Source organism: Ornithorhynchus anatinus, chromosome X1 (assembly GCF_004115215.2).
Source record: "Ornithorhynchus anatinus isolate Pmale09 chromosome X1, mOrnAna1.pri.v4, whole genome shotgun sequence".
NCBI lineage: Eukaryota > Metazoa > Chordata > Mammalia > Monotremata > Ornithorhynchidae > Ornithorhynchus > Ornithorhynchus anatinus.
The window spans coordinates 53,094,869-53,113,410 of NC_041749.1; the positions used below are offsets into that span (position 1 = coordinate 53,094,869).

Consider the following 18,542-nt stretch of genomic DNA (forward strand, 5'->3'; position numbering starts at 1 on the left):
AAAATCGGTGGAATCCCAGACCAGAAACCCCTCTCCCTCAACTTTTTCTCCCTGAGCAGGGGTGGAAGTGGGAAATGCTAAGGTGTGGGTACCCATTCTGCTAGGGGAGGAGAGGGGAGGAGGCAAGCGAAGCCCCCTGCCCTGTCCTGACTCAAAAGTATGAACTTACCTGGTAGTGGAAGCTTCTTCCAAAGTTCACCTGAGGAGCTTCAAATTGTTGTGTGATTCCTCTAGCAGAGAAAGAAAATCTGGAGAGGGAGAGGCTACCCTGAGCAGGTACACTGGGGAGGGGAGGTACGAGGGAGGGTGGGAGGAGGCGAGGTCTCAACCCACCTGGGTAGAATTCGGGGTTCTTCCCTGGTGGGGCAACCCCTGAAGCTTTTCACAGCAGTGCCGATCCTCTCCCAGAAGGACCCTACCTGACTGATGATCTGAGAGAGACCAATACACCCTCCTTTGAGAGAGCCTCTAAGCCTTCATTTCCCCAGAGATTCAAGATACCCGTACACATACGTTCTTACTTACGTGGTACTCGTCAAGAAAATAACCACAGTGGTAAATGGAAGGAAACCTGATTGTGTGCGTTGATATACTCACATACACTTTATCACATTATCCTAGCGGAAATATCAGGTTAGCACTCAGGTATCCACCCACACCTCTGCTCCTATCTCTACTCCAGCCCCATTCCCTGTCACTAGCGGTGCTCCTGCTTCCACAGCTGAACAGGCCTACTCTACCTCCCAACTCTTTCCCCAGGAGCTGGCCCTGCCACTCTGTTCTCTCCCCCAGTGGCTCTAGGCTCCAGCCTTGTTGTCTCCCTCTTCACCCCTCCCTCTTGCCCCTGCGCCTAACCCTTCCAAGACCCAGTTAATCAACCCTCAGAAGCCAGGCCTACAAGTCAAGTACTCAGATGTACTGTGACCGCGACAACTTCTATTTTATAGATAGAAATGTATTGGACAAGTAGCCACCAATCGCATTTCCTTGTACACACTAAGCAGTTTTATTTGGGAGTCTAATGGCAGGTTTACTGATTACCAAGATGAACTGTTACTTTGCATTACTTCAAGAGTAATTCTGGAATTACAACACCCTGCCACCACTGCAATTTCAGCCACATTTGGATCTTTTAGGTTGACTTCGCCTCCGCTCTAGCAGAAAAGAGCAATGACTTGGCAATAAAATACCCACTTACCAAATTCTTTGGGAGTTTTGATTAGGCCTCAATTTAATTTTACGTAAAGATGCTGCAACCAAATTCTGTGTTTTCAATTTATCCTGAACTGCTTCAGGGGTGGAGAGGTGGGCAGGAATTTGGTTTGTATCAAGATTAGGCAACTGCACATTTTCCACACTATGGCCAATGAGGGCTAACATTCACAACAGAAATCGTTCCTTGAAAATTTATGGAAATATGAGGCTAGGCTGACTTTCGATTCATGATTTGGTGAATCAAGACCTGCAAAGTCCCTCCACAAAAATGGACTTTTCACTTTTTCATGAATGTAATACACACATTTTTTAGATGCTGATAAAACTAGATTCATCAAATCTCTGAGACAAAAAGTACACCAAAACAATCCAATCTGCTCTGAAAATGATTATTTTCTGTCAGAAACCCCAATTAAGATGCATTTAGCAGACTAGACTATAGTTCACGTCATAAAGTCAGACATTTACAAAATGCAACAATTAGTAATCTTTGAAGGGGGGAAAAAAAGCACAATTAAAAGCCTGAAATAGCATCGAGTTGCCGAAAGCATATTGAGCAATCAAGACTCTCTAAGGGAAAAGGAAAATTGAACTGCAAAGCAAGTGCCACAGTATCTTTTGTCTGATCTTAAGTAAAGAGAACTACTCCATTGAAACTGCAAATATTAAATGGGGTACATGTCACCACTGGGGGCCTCCCTATTATACCAATGGTTGAGAGAAGGTCAGCTATACCCCAAGTCATTGCCCCTAAGAATGGGGGGGGGGGGAGTGGGATATGCCAATCGGTCAATCAATCAATTGATGGGATTTGTTGAGTGTTTACTGTTTGCAGAGCACTGCAACAAGCGTTTGGGAGAGTAAGGTACAACAGAGGTGGCAGACACGTTCCCTGCCTACAGCGAGCTAATAGTCCAGAGGAGTTTACAGTCTAAGAGGCAGTGCCTCCTGAACTAGAGCCTAAAATTCACCTGACCAGACCCGCCGTATCTGCAGTAGAACCAAGGGTGGGGTCAGATCGTCTGCACTTCAATGCGGGGAGGGGTGGATAAAATGGCTGAGGGAAAAGAGCTGGCCCCGATTACTCATTTACTCCCTGCAGGGGAAAAAGTGGGAAGATGATGAAGACTTGGAAGAATAGACTGGACAGGAACCGAACTCACACACACAGCCCCAACTTGATTCCAAACGGAGGTTGGGAAGGGTCACACAGGGAACGTTGAATGATGAGTCACTTGGAGAAGGTGCCTGTCCTCATGTGGCATCACTCCCCTCTCCCCCCAGAAGACTCACATATGTAGGTTTTCTTTTCAGTTACAGGTAGGGTACAAATAGCACATGGGAGTATATATGGGTGTAAAATACAGTAGCCAGAGCAGGCCTCTATCCTGAATCCCCAGCTAGTGTTTTCCATAGTCTGGCACTGGAGAGCATTAACATTAAGTAAAATTTAACAGAAACGCTAAGGAGGGAAAGATTGGAAGGTTTTTTTGTGGGGGGTGAGGGCTAAGCACCATTTTCTCCCACCATCCCAAGTTAGAATGATCTTAACTACCATCAAGACACTGATGCAGCAAGTCGCTTAACTTCTCTGGGCCTCAGTTGCCTCACCTGTAAAATGGAAATTAAGTACCCGCTCTCCCTCCACCTTAGACTGTGAGCACCAGGTAGGACGGGGACTGTGTCACATCCGATCGTACTGAGCCCCTACCCCCGTGCTTAGCACAGTACCACGGCTTTATTGGCTTTGAGTCCGGAATGAGGCTTGGCGTCACGCTCTGTCAGTTTCCCTAGGTCAGGCTGGCCTTCTCCATTTCCTTTCCTTAACGTGTGTGATTGGATGCTGTTCTGGCTGGACAGCAGAATTCAGTAATAATTTCAGCTCTGTGCTGTAAATGAAAATCAGTCATTGAGGCATCGCCTCTGTGCTGTAAATGAAAATCAGTTGTTGAGGCACCGCCAAGTACAGGTTGGTACATACCTTGGTTTTCTTCAAGATCTTTGCAGGTGCAGTGTATCCTACCATGGCAACTCTCCTCTCTATTTCATTTGGCTTGCTGCGGTCCAGAATTGTAAATTTTGAATGACTTTACTAGCTCTCCAAAGACTGGGAAGCCCGTCATACAATACAAGGTGAACACAGTAACCAATAAGCACATTATATGCCTGCCTGTGGAGATTAGTGTACTTTACATCATCTATCCCCACGACAGGATTCCGATCCTTCTGAATCTGTGCATGTGCAGGCCTTGCAACTTCACCTGCTCTGTTACCTCTGAGTGAAAGGACCGTGAACCTCTGAATTGGACACACACTGCTTCACATTACAAAGTCTCCTTTCACGAGTGTGAAAATCAAGGATAAGACTTCATCTCAAACAAAATGAACATAATTTTGTTGAAATTCTTCCTAGCACATTTGAAAATGGCAAGATTTTTCTAGGAGGGCTGAACCATAATAGCATCCATAGCTGAAATTTTGAGAAATGAAACAAGACTCTCGTTTTTGTTGTTGTTGTTGAAGTTACAAGGTTGGAAAAAGTGGAAAATACTGCAGTCGTTTAAATACAACAATCCCACTACACTACTGAGATTGGGGTCCCGATTTGGATGGGGCAGTCCTGAATAGAAACGAACTGTTCTCCTCTATCTCGAGTTGGGCTTTACTAGCCTCCTCCCCACTCCAACAGCCACTTAACACCAATTTTCGCATCTGATCCCTTACGTGGGATTCGGCTTAAATGGGCTCCAATCCCTATTGGAAACCTCCTCTACCTGAGGAAAGGAAGGGAGATAGTGTGGAGCATACCTCGTGCCCGGTTATGGAAGAGCTGTGGGCGTTGAAGAGAGAGGCCGGGCAGTCTGTTCATAGTATGCTGCAGGGGGCTGAGAGAGCATGCAGCGAGGACAAACAGTCGTAATAGACACTCTCGGAAAAGTATGTTGCGTACCGATTCACTGCTAATTAAGTACAGCTTTGAGGATAGATTATGCTAAGGCCCAGCCGGCAGGTGAGCCAATTCTCATGACCCTGGGATTGGGGACGGAAGAGGATGGGGTTGCCTCTCTCTTCCCTCCTTCTCAGGAATGGACAGATGGCTCCTCCCTGTACCTGGTTCTTCCCCGACCTTTTCAATTCCCATTCAACAGTATTTACTGAGAACTTACTGTGTGCAGAGCAAGGCTAGGTCTTAGGAGAATACAATATAAATCAAATACATGGTCCCTGCTCCTAAGGAGCTTACAATCTAATGGGGGAAACGGGTAAACACACTGGATACATACAGTGAGGAAAACAGAGATGCAATCAGTAGTAATAAGAGTATGGAAAAAACAAAGTAAATGAGTGGATTATGGAAATTTATGTATATACATAAAGTGCGGAGGGTGGGAGTGTGCAAGCAGCCACATGACTGAGGGAGGGGGCATCACAAGCTTCCCAGGTTGCATTACCATGCTGGATGCCATCCATTTTCAGTACCCTCTTCCCCGCTGGCTGGTCTCAGCAGCTCAGCCTAGAGAGGAAGGGTTAGGCAGGCAGGCAGGCAGGCAGGCAGGCAGGCAGGGTGAGAGGGAAGAAAGAAAAGAGAGAGAGAGAACAGAAGGATGGGGAGGAGGGAAGGAAGGGTGGGGAGGAGGGAGGAAGAGAAGGAACGGTGGGGAGGAGGGAAGGAAGGACGGAAGGATGGGAAGGAGGGAGGGAGAGGGCCCCAGCGAGTGAAATAAGATTGACTGCCGCTGATGGGAGAGGGATCCACTTTGTAGGAGCAGTAGGAAGACAGGAGAAGGGTACTGAAAGTCCCTATCTCACCCAAACCATCCAAGTGACAGCCGGGTCTGCAGCACTGTCCAGCCAGTGGAGTGGTCCCATTAGGCTTTTTCTTTCTACGTTGCACACAGTTTGCCACACTGTCGCGGCATCCAGCCACTTCACTTGCGGGGCCCGAACGCTACTCGGGGGCAAGGCTGCGGCTCCCTCCTGTGGGGAACTTGCCCGGGTCCACGGCTAGAGGACCAGGGGAATGTTTCCCTCCCCACCTTCTCTCCCTTGCCACTTCTCTGTCTTGGCTCCACTATGAAAGTGGGGCACTGAATAAACAGTGGTACGGGGACCTGATGAGAGAACAGGGTCTTCTGCCCTGTACCACCTGAGAACCGGAAGGAGGGAAGTCCATTTAAATCCTCTTAGTCATGTGCCACGTGCGGGGAGCGGGGTGGGAAGCTTGCACTGCCCCTTCCCTCCCTGGCAGAGGTCTCGGGTAGGGAGCGTGGCGGGGGGGAGTGCAAAAGGACCTACCTGGAATCCTGAGCAAGGGTAGGAGGAGAATGCTGGAGATCCTTCGTCTGCGGCGGACAGAGAGAAGTGGGGTCTGCCGGCTGGAGCCACGGGTGAGCCCCGGTCGGAGGGGAGGGGGCCCCTACCTGGACAGGAAAAATCCTCAATCATTGGCTCCAGCCGGCAGAGAGGCTGAACATCATCCCGATAACGGGGCTGGGATAGGGCTCATTCCATGGTTTTACCTAGCGGCTAGCTTCTTTTGGAGGATAGATAATCCGAGTGAGTAACTGGTTTGTAGAAAATGGAAGGGAAGAAGAGGAAAGTGGGGAAAGGGGCAGAAGGGGCAGGGTGGGATCGTCTGGTGACTGGCCTCTCTGCTTGCCAACTCCCATCATCTCCTCCTCTGCCCTGCCTTTATTTTCTCCTATTGTCCCCCCTCACCTCCACCCTTTTCCCACACATGCTTGGACCATTAACTCTGTTGCCCCATTTTAGACAGGATACATTCCGGCTACTAGGTACTAACCAAGCTTGTCAACGCATCTTCAAGGGCAATTCCTTGTTCATTCATGAGGTCCCTGCCCCCCCACACCACCCACTTACTGGTGGCCAGAAAGGGCAAGTGGGGTGGTGAACAAACCTGGGACCAGGGAATCCAGTGCCGGTTTACTATTCGGAATGGGAAGGGGAGGAGGGAGGAGAGGGGAGGCCCTGCCCAAGGTCTCTCTTAGTTGGGCATCAAATTGGGGGGAGGGATGGGGGACGTTTACACTGCTCCTTTCCTCCCTGACAGAGAGGCTCTGGATGCTGGGGGAGAAAGAAAAGAACCTACCTGGAATCCTGAGAAAGGGTAGGAGGAGAAGGCTGGAGATCCTTCGTCTGCAGCGGACCGAGAGAAGTGGGGTCTGCCGGCTGGAGCCACAGGTGAGCCCCGGTCGGAGGGGAGGGGCCACCTACCTGGACAGGAAAAATCCTGTATCATTGGCTCCATTGGCCACCTACGTGGACAGGAAAAATCCTGTATCATTGGCTCCAGCCAGCAGAAAGGCTGGAAATGACCTGTAAATAGGGGCGGGGTGGTGCCTAATGGGCCAGACCTTGGAGGGCAGTCCAAATTCCCGGGTGTAGTATTAGCAAAGTGAGGGAGTACGAAGACACTTAAGAACAGAAACACCGCCAGTACTGGGTCTCTCCGGCCCAGTATCCTGTCTTTGACAACGGATGCTTAGAGAACTGTGTGACAGTTGCCCTCCTTGACATCTGCTCTAATAGTTGGGGATGTGCCACCTATCAATCAACTGAGGTATTTATCAAGAGCTTGCTATGCGCAGACCACTGTACTAAGCGCTTGGAAGAGTACACTCCAAAAGAATTAGCAGACACATTCCCTGCCCAAAATGACCTTACACTCTTACCCTCCCTTCCCTTCCCCTCTACATCCCTAACTAGTAACTCAATATAGAGCTCTCATCCACGAATTCATCCATACCCCGCCCACCTGACGTTTTCAATACGCGACAATTTCCATGTGGTATCGAAGGCCGCCTGCTTGCTGCCAGCTGGGCAAAAAACATTATCCTTTGGTTGGCTTGCAACCGACCACCTTTTCAGTTTTCACCCGGTGCCTCTGGTCTGGTTGCCAATGGAATTGGGTGAAAAACAGTTCAGTGTTTGCCCTGTGCACCCACGCCCTTCACTATCTTGGAGACTTTGGGCACATCTTCTCCCAACCTCTGTCTTTCCAGAGGGAGTTCTACCTTTTCCGTCCAACCTTAAAAAGAAGATCCACCACCCCATCTTTTTGGTGAACCTTCTAAGAATTTGCTCCACCTCTTTTTAAGATGCACCAGTAGAAATCAAACACGAATGTCCAGGCATGGAGGTTACTGCCATTGTAAATACCACGAGACCCTGCTTTGTCCTCAGGATGCGGTCCTTGAAAAAGAGGACGCTAACTGAAAGAACGCTATACAGGGCCACTGCGTACAGGCCGGATAGTCATCCTCATCATCGGTATTTATGGTGTACCCGTGTGCAGAGCTCTGGACTAGAAATCCGGAAATGTGCAATAAAGGTAGACGATATGGTACCTGTCTTCAAGCTACTTACAATCTAACAGGGTAGAGAGGCAGACGCTGCCAGTATCCTTACGACAGGGAAGACAGATATGACTGGTAACAATGGAAGTCCCAAATGACAAAATAACACCTGGAACTGATAAAAATCAATATACGCCTATGTGCTGGGGGTGGCAAATGGTTTGACTTGATCAGGGCAAGTGCTTAGTATAGTGTTCTGCACTTGGTAAGCCTTCAATAAATACGATTGATTGATCGGGGAGGTGGAGATTTGACAGGGAATGTCTCTTAGGTAAGGAATTTTTAGTTGGGCCTCAAAGATACTGGAGGACTATGGTTTGGCCGATGGCGGGAGAGGGAGTTCCAGGCCAGCGGGTGGTGGTGGTGGGGTGGGGAGTATGCAAGGGGGTTGCATATCGAGTCAAAGATGGAAGAGTTCAGATCAAGGTACAGTTAGGGGCTCAGCCTGGGAGGAGTCAAGAGTGTGAGATGGGGTGCAGTGGGAGAACAGAGAATTAATGGCAAGAAGCAGGTGACTGGTGGAGAGCCTTGAATCCAATGACATGGAGAGGAGTTGCATTTACAAAGATGTTTTCCTCATCTGATGCCAGGACTTGGGGGAGCTGGGGGTCAGAGAACAGAATGCACTCCAACAAATAAGAACACACCTGGGGGGGAGGAGGTGTGTGGCCTTTGAGGGAGTTTGCTTTGGTTTTCTATCCCCTTTCTGATAATGCATATGTTTGGTTGGCCTTTGGGTTTACTCCCACACAATGACCCAATCAATGATTTGGAAAAAAAGGTCAGCCGTGTCTCCAAGATCTCTTTCCTGCGAGTGACTAAGAAACTCAGAGCTCATCGTGTGTACTCTGAGTCTGTAGTATTTTCCTCCTAAAGGTCTTACACCTTGCTTTGGCTCCTCAGCCATCCTGCCGACTCACTCAGCTTCATGCCACCCTCCCGTAGTTTAATCCCATCAGGAGAGCGTTTCGCCACCCGGAAGAGTTCAGTATCATGAGCAAATTTGGAAGCATCCCTGAACACTCTCTTCCTGATCATTTAGGAAAAGAGTCAATAAAACCAGATTTAACGTCAATCCCTGGGGAACTTCGCTATTTACATTTTTCAATCTGGAAAATGCATCGTGGCATTATCGCCAATGCTAGTTACTAATAAGTAACAGCAGAATCTACACCTTTAGCAAGAAAGCTTATAGTTTCTCTTTTCTCCCATACAACCACTCTACCTACGCAGTTTGGGAACCTCAGAAACTCCATGCCCCCCACCCCCCACCCCCAGCTCATTCAGCTTGGCCAAATTATTAGGCGTAGCATTAGGAAAGTGAGAGAGTAGGAAGACTTTTAAGAATAGAAACAGAAACATTACCAATACTGGGTCAGATCAATGTCTCTGCAGTCCAGTATCCTGTCTTCAACAGTGGCACCAGGATGCTTCGAGGAACCTTTGAGGGATAGCTGCCCCCCTTCCTGGGCTATAATTCAAAATGGGCTTCCAAGGAAGGGGGAAGCTGAGGGTGCACCGTCCAACAGACCTATTTACTACAGGCACACACTCAGATGATTGAGAAGCGGCATGGAGCAGTGGATAGAGCATGGGCCTGGGAGTCAGAAGGTCATGGGTTCTAATCCCGGCTCTGCCACTTGTCTGCTGGGTGACTCTGGGCAAGTCACTTCACTTTTCTATGCCTCAGTTACCTCATCTGTAAAATGGGGATTGAGACAGTGAGCCCCACATGGGACAGGGATTATGTCCAACCCGATTTGCCTGTATCCACCCCAGCGCTTAGTACAGTGCCTGACACATAGTAAGCGCTTAGCAAATACCATCATTATCATTATTATCATCGTTCCCAAGCACACCACTATGATTTACATATGACTTATTATAAATGATTTACGAATATTCACGTCTGCCTCCCCTTCTGGACTTTAAGCTCCTTCTGGGAAGGGAATGTGACAACTCTGTGGTAGTGCACTCTCCCCCGCACTTAGTTCAGGGCTCTGCACACAATAAACACTCAATACATACCATTGATTGACTGACTGATACCAGCATCAGGCAAGGCAGAGCCTGGGCTGCCCCTTCTCTGAGAAGGCTTGGCTTCTTGCTCTACGCTGGAAGGTCACTGCTATTGTTGCTCTTCCAAATATCTGGCACCTACAAAATATGGTGGCCATCTCTTTGCCAATCTCTCCCTCACAAACACACACGTTTCTTGAAATAAGAATTATTAAACATTAAAAATAAACACCAATGCGTTGCTTACTTCAGGGGGATTGATAAGTGAATGCACTTCTGGCTATTCCCGGTGACGTTCAAAAGATTTTCCTTTGGAAACAGCTAAGACAACTGCTTTCGCATTCATTTGGCGTAAGCAAAAGTTGCCACACTGCAGATGGGAGACCGACAATAAAAAAATGAAAAATGTACCCGACAAAGTTCCCAGACTACCCAGAATTCAGAGTTCTGGGCTTGAAACAGGTAGGTCCCACCCGGTGCATACTTAAGCCCCGGGCCTAAGAAATCCCAGAAATACCTAGGCCTTAAAAAAAAAAACCAAAATAAAAAAAACCTCTCCAAAACCTCAAGCTCACATTCATCCATCTCCATGGAAAAGGATCCCAAATGTAGAACTCTGCCCTGGACTCTCTCCTGCGGAGAGCCAACAGCTGGAGAGTTTTATGGAAAAGCATATACCTATTACGAGAGACTAGGGCCGGTGGAAATCTGCAACATGCCCTGGCCACTCATTTATATTCCAAAAGCCCTATGCAATTCGCACGTTTAACTTCTTATTCTGAAAGGCTATAAAATCCTCCAGAACATTTCCATACCAATAAGGATGGCATTTATTTAAGCACTCACTGTGCACTAAGTGGTGGGGTAGAAACTAGATAAATCAGTTCAGACACGGTCCCTCTCCCTCTCCCACACTGGGTTCGCAGTCTGCGAGGTAGGGAGAGCAGGTTGTATTGTTACCCCAATTTTGCAAATGAGGGAATGGGGGTCCAGTGAGGCTAGGACTCACCCAAAGGCTCAGCAGGCCTGTGGAAGGGCTGGGATTAGAACCCAGTTCTCCTGACAGCCAGACTCAATGCTCTTTCCACTAAGCAATGCTGATTTGGCTCTCTAATAAGCAATAGTACATCACTTCAGGGAGAAACAGGTTCAAATTCTCTTAATTGGGTTTATGAAGCCTTTCCAAGTTCTTAAATGTATTTTTATATACTTACATTCCTTGAGGGCAGAGTGCGTCTTTTATTTCCAGTTTATATTCGCAAACTGTGCACACGGAAGGTAAGAGGTTACCAGGGAAACGCTAAACCTGATGAGTAACCTTTAGATGGGACCTGCAATTAATCAACGGTACAGACTGAGTGCTTACTATGTACAAAGCACTGCACTAAGTGCTTGGGAGAATAAAGCAGAGTTTGTAGATGCATTCCCTGCCCACATTGAACTTACAGTCTAGAAGGGAGCAGCAGGCTAGCTGTACACCCACCTCGCAGTAGTAAAGTGAAGACCGTGTTTTCCTGGTTTATTCATTATATTTTCATTACGGTATTTATTAAGCGCTTGCTATGTGCCAAGCACTGTTCTAATCGTGGGGGTGGATACAAAGTTATCAGTTTGGACACACTCCCTGTCCCACTTGGGGTTCACAGCCCAGAATGGAAGGAAGTAGGATTTAATGCTCATTTTACAGATGAGGCGGCCCAGAGAACTGAAGTTACTTGCTCATGGTCACACAGTAGACAAGTGGTGGAGCTGGGATTAGAACCCAGGTCCTCTGACTCCCAGGCCTCTGCGTCTTCCTTACTGAGAAGCAGCGTAGCTTAGTGGAAAGAGCACAGGCTTGGGAGTCAGAGGTCGTGGGTTCTAATCCCAGCTCCGCCACTTGTCTGCTGTGTGACTTTGGGCAAGTAACTTAACTTCTCTGAACCTCAGTTCCCTTATCTGTAAAAGGGGGATTGAGACTGTGAGCCCCACGTGGGACAGGGACTGTATCCAACCCGATTTGCTTGGATCCACCCCAGCGCTTAGTATAGTGCCTGGCACATAGTAAGCACTTAACCTAGAATTCCTTAACTCCCATTCTCTCCTAGACCCCCTCCAATCTGGCTTCCGTCCCCTCCACTCTACCGAGACTGCTCTCTCTAAGGTCACCCATGACCTCCTTCTTGCCAAATCCAATGGCTCCTACTCCATTCTGATCCTCCTTGACCTCTCTGCTGCCTTTGACACTGTCGACCATCCCCTCCTCCTCCATACCTTATCTCACCTTGGCTTCACGGACTCCGTCCTCTCCTGGTTCTCCTCTTACCTCTCTGGCCGATCATTCTCGGTCTCCTACGCTGGAGCCTCCTCCCCCTCCCATCCTTTAACTGTTGGAGTTCCTCAAGGGTCAGTTCTTGGCCCTCTTCTGTTCTCCATTTACACTCACTCCCTCGGTGAACTCATCCGCTCTCACGGCTTTGACTACCATCTCTACGCAGATGACATGCAGATCTACATCTCCGCCCCTGTCCTCTCCCCCTCCCTTCAGGCTCGCATCTCCTCCTGCCTCCGGGACGTCTCCACCTGGATGTCGGCCCGCCACCTAAAACTCAACATGAGCAAGACTGAGCTCCTCATCTTCCCTCCCAAGCCCGGTCCGCTCCCAGACTTCTCCATCACCGTGGATGGCACGACCATCCTTCCCGTCCCGCAGGCCCGCAATCTCGGTGTCATCCTTGACTCGTCCCTCTCGTTCACCCCACACATCCTATCCGTTACCAAGACCTGCCGGTTTCACCTCTACAATATCGCCAAAATCCGCCCTTTCCTCTCCACCCAAACGGCTACCTTACTATTACGGGCTCTCGTTATATCCCGGCTAGACTACTGTGTCAGCCTTCTCTCTGACCTCCCTTCCTCCTCTCTCGCCCCGCTCTGGTCTATTCTTCACTCCGCTGCCCGGCTCATCTTCCTGCAGAAACGATCTGGGCATGTCACTCCCCTTCTTAAACAACTCCAGTGGTTGCCTATCGACCTCCGCTCCAAACAAAAACTCCTCACTCTAGGCTTCAAGGCTCTCCATCACCTTGCCCCTTCCTACCTCTCCTCCCTTCTCTCTTTCTACCGCCCACCCCGCACGCTCCGCTCCTCTGCCGCCCACCTCCTCGCCGTCCCTCGGTCTCGCCTATCCCGCCGTCGACCCCTGGGTCACGTCCTCCCGCGGTCCTGGAACGCCCTCCCTCCTCACCTCCGCCAAACTGATTCTCTTTCCCTCTTCAAAACCTTACTTAAAAATCACCTCCTCCAAGAGGCGTTCCCAGACTGAGCTCCTCTTCCCCCTCTACTCCCTCTGCCATCCCCCCTTTACCTCTCCGCAGCTAAAGCCTCATTTTCCCCTTTTCCCTCTGCTCCTCCACCTCTCCCTTCCCATCCCCACAGCACTGTACCCGTCCGCTCAACTGTATATATTTTCGTTACCCTATTTATTTTGTTAATGAATTGTACATCGCCTTGATTCTATTTAGTTGCCATTGTTTTTACGAGATGTTCTTCCCCTTGACGCTGTTTAGTGCCATTGTTCTTGTCTGTCCGTCTCCCCTGATTAGACTGTAAGCCCGTTAAACGGCAGGGACTGTCTCTATCTGTTGCCGACTTGTTCATCCCAAGCGCTTAGTACAGTGCTCTGCACATAGTAAGTGCTCAATAAATACTATTGAATGAATTAACAAATGCCATGATTATTATTATCATTATTATTATTATTATTAGGGAATCATGGGAGAATAGATTCCAAAGACTTGCTGAAGACTGAGAGCTTACAGGGATTGCTTCTTTCTTGTCTATCTGCTTTGTCATTATCATATTGGTAGATTAAATAGGTCTGGCCCAATCACCTCTATATAAAGCTGTGCAAACTGAAAATTGATGTTTGGCCATTTGCTCTATTGTCTCCCCACCATATATCAATATTGGGTTTGTCACTACTAGTATAGAATTACCAGGGATGGGCTTAGCAAATAACTTTGTTTTTCAGTCAAAAAATCATCACTCATCAGATGCTGGGTAGATCCTTGATTCATTCTTCCCCCATTAGGAAGGTTGGAGGCAAAAGGAATCCGAGTTAGTCAATTTCTTTCTTTTGTGCATTAGGAAACCATCATCAATGTAATCCAAAAACCGAAAGGACGACCTGTGGTACACCTAAATGCTTTTCCAACAAATGTGACTACAACAATCATTTCTTCTGTGACGTGGGGGTCGGGTTCCCCAAGAACGTGCATTCCAGCATGCTTGGCTTTGCTATAATGTGGGGGTTATCTTCTCGTCCAACCCCGCAGTAAGGAGGACTTGCATTAAAGCACGCACACTTTGACACCATTCGTACAGGGAAAAACTTTTCTTACATTGCACTGCATTGAGATGCTTGCTGTCGGAAGAATGTTCCCTAATTCCTCCATAGTATTAAAGCCAACACCTGGCATGAAATTACAAGTTACGGAAGAACAGAGGGTTTGCGCATTTTAGCTGGCACCACATGCCAGATCATTTCTTCAGACACTGCATCGCAAGGTACCGAGTCATTTCAAGTTATAAGAACGTTCCTTAATTTAACAGTGCTCTGTCAAAACCCGTAATGGAAACATGCTTCATAAAAGAACATCAAGTAGTTAAATGCCTCCTGTCATCCTATTCTAACCCAAAGACACCTCGGAAAGCTTTGCCAACTTTTGATCTGAAGATCGAGAATTGATCAGTGATATTTATTGAGTGCTTACTGCTGAGCACTGTGCTAAGCACTTGGGAGAGTACAAAAGAACAGAGTGTGTAGACACGTTCCCTGCCCACAATGAACTTTCAATCTAGGGGGAAGAAACTCCTTTGAGGATACTGCCCCTCAGTAGTCACTCCTGATAGGCTCTGAATGACAACTTGACAATGTTGCTCTTTTCCACACTGAGAAGTTACATGAGATAGCAATTGTCAAGTACTGTGAATACACAGCATTTCTGTATAACATTTAGGATCTGAGAAACAGCGTGGTCTAGTGAAAAGAGCACGGGCCTGAGAGTCAGAGGAACTGGGGTCTAACCCAGCTCCATCACTTGCCTGCTGTGTGACCAAGGGAAAGTCACTTCACTTCTCTGTGACTCAGTTCCCTCATCTACCAAATGGGAGTTCAACAACTATTCTCTTTCTTACTTAGACTGTGAGCCCCACGAGGGACCTAATCTCCTTGTATCTACCCCAGCGCTTAATAAAGTGCTTAGCACATGGTAAGAGCTTACCAAATACCACAATTATTACAATTATTTGTACACCCAGCAGGCAACATATTTTGCTGGATTCTTGTCTGGTCACGCAGAAAAATGCCACTGCCCACGAGCATCTTTCTCTGCCTTTTTTCTTTTTTGGGTGGGGGCACGGCAGGAGTGTCTTCAACTTTATTCCTCTATGGGTCTTGATTCATCAATCACTAAACTTTATTTATCAAGTAGTTACCCTGTGAAAAGCACTGTACTAAAAGTAAAAGAGTAAAACAGAGGAAGTAGACATGATCCCTGCCATCAAGGAGCTTTCAATCTAGCAGGGAGAGACAGACATTAAAACGAAATACAAATAAGGGAAACAACTGAGTATCAGGATATGTACAAGATTGCTGAGAGGCAAGTAGCCAAGTCCTTAGGGGGCTCAGACTCAAGTGCATGGGTGACCCAGTAGAGAGGGGAAAATAGGCTGAAAGATGAGAGATTAGTCAGGGAAGGCTTCCTGAAGACGTACTTTTCATAGTACTTTGAAGATGGGAAGAGTGGAGGTTTGTTGGATGTGAAGAGGAAGGGAGTTCCAGGGAAGGGGGAGAACGTGAGCAGGGGGTCAATGGCAAGACAGTCTTGAGTGAGCCACAGTGTGTAGACCGGTGTGAGAGGAGCAAAGTGTGCAGGCTGGGTTGAAGTAGGAGAGGAGCAAAGATAAGTAAGAGGGAGATAGCTGACTGGGTGCCTTAAAGCTGACGGTAAGGAGCTTCTGCTTGATATGGAGATGGATGGGCAACTATTAGAGGTTTAGGAGGAGTGGAGAGAGAAGCACAGAGTGCTGTCTTGAAAAATGATCTGGGCAAACAAGACTGAAGCATGGACTGGACCTGGGTTCTAATCCCGGATCTGCCAGTTGCCTGCTGTGGAACCTTGGGCAAGTCACTTCAATTCTCTGAGCCTCAGTTTCCTCATCTGGATAATGGGGATTCATTAGCTGTTCTCCTTCCCGCTTAGACTGTGAGCCCCGCGTGGGACAGGGACTGTGTCCAACCTGATTATCTTGTATCTACCCCGGTGCTTAGCATGGTGCCGGGCACGTGGTAAGCGTTCAACAAATGCCGCGATAATATCTATTCGATTAAACCTCTGTCCTTAAGGATGTTCCAAACCAGTGACCACCTCTCCCTGAGATGTTTAGCAGCCCTCTTTAGAGAGTGTTATCCCAGTTTAGTGTACATTGGTAGATGACCTCTTCCAACTTCTCTTCTGCAGTAACCTGGGTCCTACATTCCCTGGAAGCGGGGAGCCATTCATCCATTTGACTCGAGTGAAAATGAAGGGAAACAAGCAGGAGCTCTGTGGCTACAAAATGTTTCCCCACCATCTGTCCAATCCTTTTATTCTTTCCATTTTTCTAATGGGTTCATAGAGTTCAAGCTCCCTAGTAATAATAATAATAATGTTGGTATTTGTTAAGCGCTTACTATGCGCCAAGCACTGTTCTAAGTGCTGGGGTAGATACAAGGTGATCAGGTTGTCCCACATGGGGCTCACAGTCTTCATCCCCATTTTAAAGATGAGGTAACTGAGGCACAGTGAAGTTAAGTGACTTGCCTAAGGTCACACAGCTGACAAGTGGCGGAGCTGGGATTAGAACCCACGACCTCTGACTCCCAAGCCCGAGCTCTTTCCACTAAGCCACGCTGCTAATCACAAGTACATAGTACATTCGGTCACATTCTGTGGATGAAGGCAAAGGACTAAAACAAGATCACAACTATCAAATCTAGAAGGCTACTCACTTTTTTTTAAAAAAAGATCTTTTGAAGTATGTCACATCATGATACAAAATTAGGAGTTGCTACCCATAAGCAGCAACTCAAAAGGTATCTGTTATACTCTCACAATCTCTGAGTACAGTGCTCTGCACAGAATAGGTACTCAAAGACCACTGATTGATTATATTAAATGTTAGTGCTTAAACTAATATAAGATGGTCTGACTTGTCAGCGTAGGACAGGAAACAGAATCCTGTACACCAAAACACTATAGGCCTAACCAATTATATCAGTTATGCAGAAGTTCTCACTCATTAGGAAGTTGCATTTTCTTTCTGCAGCTCTGCCCAAATGGTACACAGCAAGTACAGAAAATTTCAGTTCGCAAAAAGAAAGCGCTTCCAAAGTTTGAAGGCATTAAACTGAAGGAGTTGAGAATGAATTAGAAACATGCAGGTGGACATTTATCCAGAGCAAGAAACACTTTCCAGACAACAGTCAACACTCTCTTTAGAGCACTGAATCACCTCGCCCCTTCCTACTTCACCTCGCCGCTCTCCTACTACAACCCAGCCCGCACACTTCGCTCCTCTAATGCCAACCTACTCATTGTACCGTGATCTCGTCTCTCTCTGCTGACCTCTCGCCCACGTGCTGCCTCTAGCCTGGAACACCCCTCCCTCTTCATATCCGACAATTACTCTCCCCAACTTCAAAGCCTTATTGAAGGCACATGTCCTTCAAGAGGCCTTCCCCGACTAAGCCCACACTTCCTCTTCTCCCATTCCCTTCTGCATCACCCTGATCTGCTCCGTTTATTCACCCCTCCACTTCTGCCTCAGTCTTACTGTATGTAATTTATTTATATTGTCTGTCTCCACCGCTAGACTGTCAGCTCGTTGTAGGCAGGGAATGTGTCTACCAGCTCAGCTGTACTCTCCCACGTGCTTAGTACAGCACTCTACACCCAGTAAGTGCTTAATACGTATGACTGATTGATTCTCTTTAGGGAAATTCGACATGTTCCCACAGTTCGGAGACCTGGCTATAAGCACTTCGTTATGCCTCTTTAAGAAAAAGAGCCTAAAACATCCTTGGATCTCCATACTTGATACAGGTAGACTATTCACATTTAAAGCAGCACCAAATGTGAATCCACCCAGCCGGGGAGGATGCAATCCCCTCTGTTACTCATACGCCACACACTGTTAATTGGACACCCACCGAAAAACCTTTGTGAGTAGGTCTGGGTCCACATTCTTCGCATTAAAAGCTAGTTAAGCAACTTGAACTCTCCGTGCTAATGAGAAAATAGTGTCCTAATTTAGTTTCATCCACAGGACCTCACCGATACATGAGCTGGATTTAAAGGGAGGAAAAAAAGGCAATGAAAAGGCCATGAAAATGAAAAATGTTTTAGTGGGGGTAGGTGGGTGGAAAAGGTGGAAGGATAAGGTCAAAAGAAAAGCTCTGTGTGCAGTCTAATTGGGGTTTTTTTAACATGAGGAAGAGGGAAACGGGGGAAAAACTAAATTGGAAACTTTGCAAAGGCAGAAGGCAAGGCTTTTGCCTAACTCCTAAAAAAGGACTGAGATCAAGATCGCGTTGCACAAATCCTAATAAACCTCAGCTTTGCCAGTCCTTGGAATCATGGGCTGGCAAGGAAAATTGAGATCGGCAAGCTACAGTTTATTTCCTTCCCATCCCTGCCTGCCCAATCTACATCACCTCTCTGAAAATCACTTCCTCTCCGAGGCTAGGATTGCTGGGAGGTCTGCTCAAGTTCGAGGTCATTCACAATTCAGAGGATCTGGGGGTTTGGGGGCCCTGCAGACTGGAGTCTCGAAGGATGCCTCAGGTTGGCATCACAGTAAAATGGTACCCTGTGCGGCCTCGAAACCAACCCAGTTTTAATGGAGTCT

General features: G+C 47.6%; 1 protein-coding gene across 2 annotated transcripts in view; it reads right to left on the reverse strand.

The window, feature by feature from the left end:
* Positions 1-18,542, reverse strand: part of LOC100085268 (RING1 and YY1 binding protein) — a 103,452-nt gene that overhangs the window by 28,524 nt on the left and 56,386 nt on the right. Inside the window, exons 2-4 of one of the 2 annotated variants that reach the window (XM_029051298.1) lie at positions 6,326-6,450; positions 5,512-5,636; positions 170-248 (exon numbers count right to left, since the gene is read on the reverse strand). The exons of the other annotated variant lie outside the window; for it this stretch is intronic. The gene's annotated coding sequence lies outside the window, so the exon portion shown is untranslated. The remainder of the gene's footprint in view (positions 1-169; positions 249-5,511; positions 5,637-6,325; positions 6,451-18,542) is intronic. 2 annotated transcript variants of the gene reach the window in all.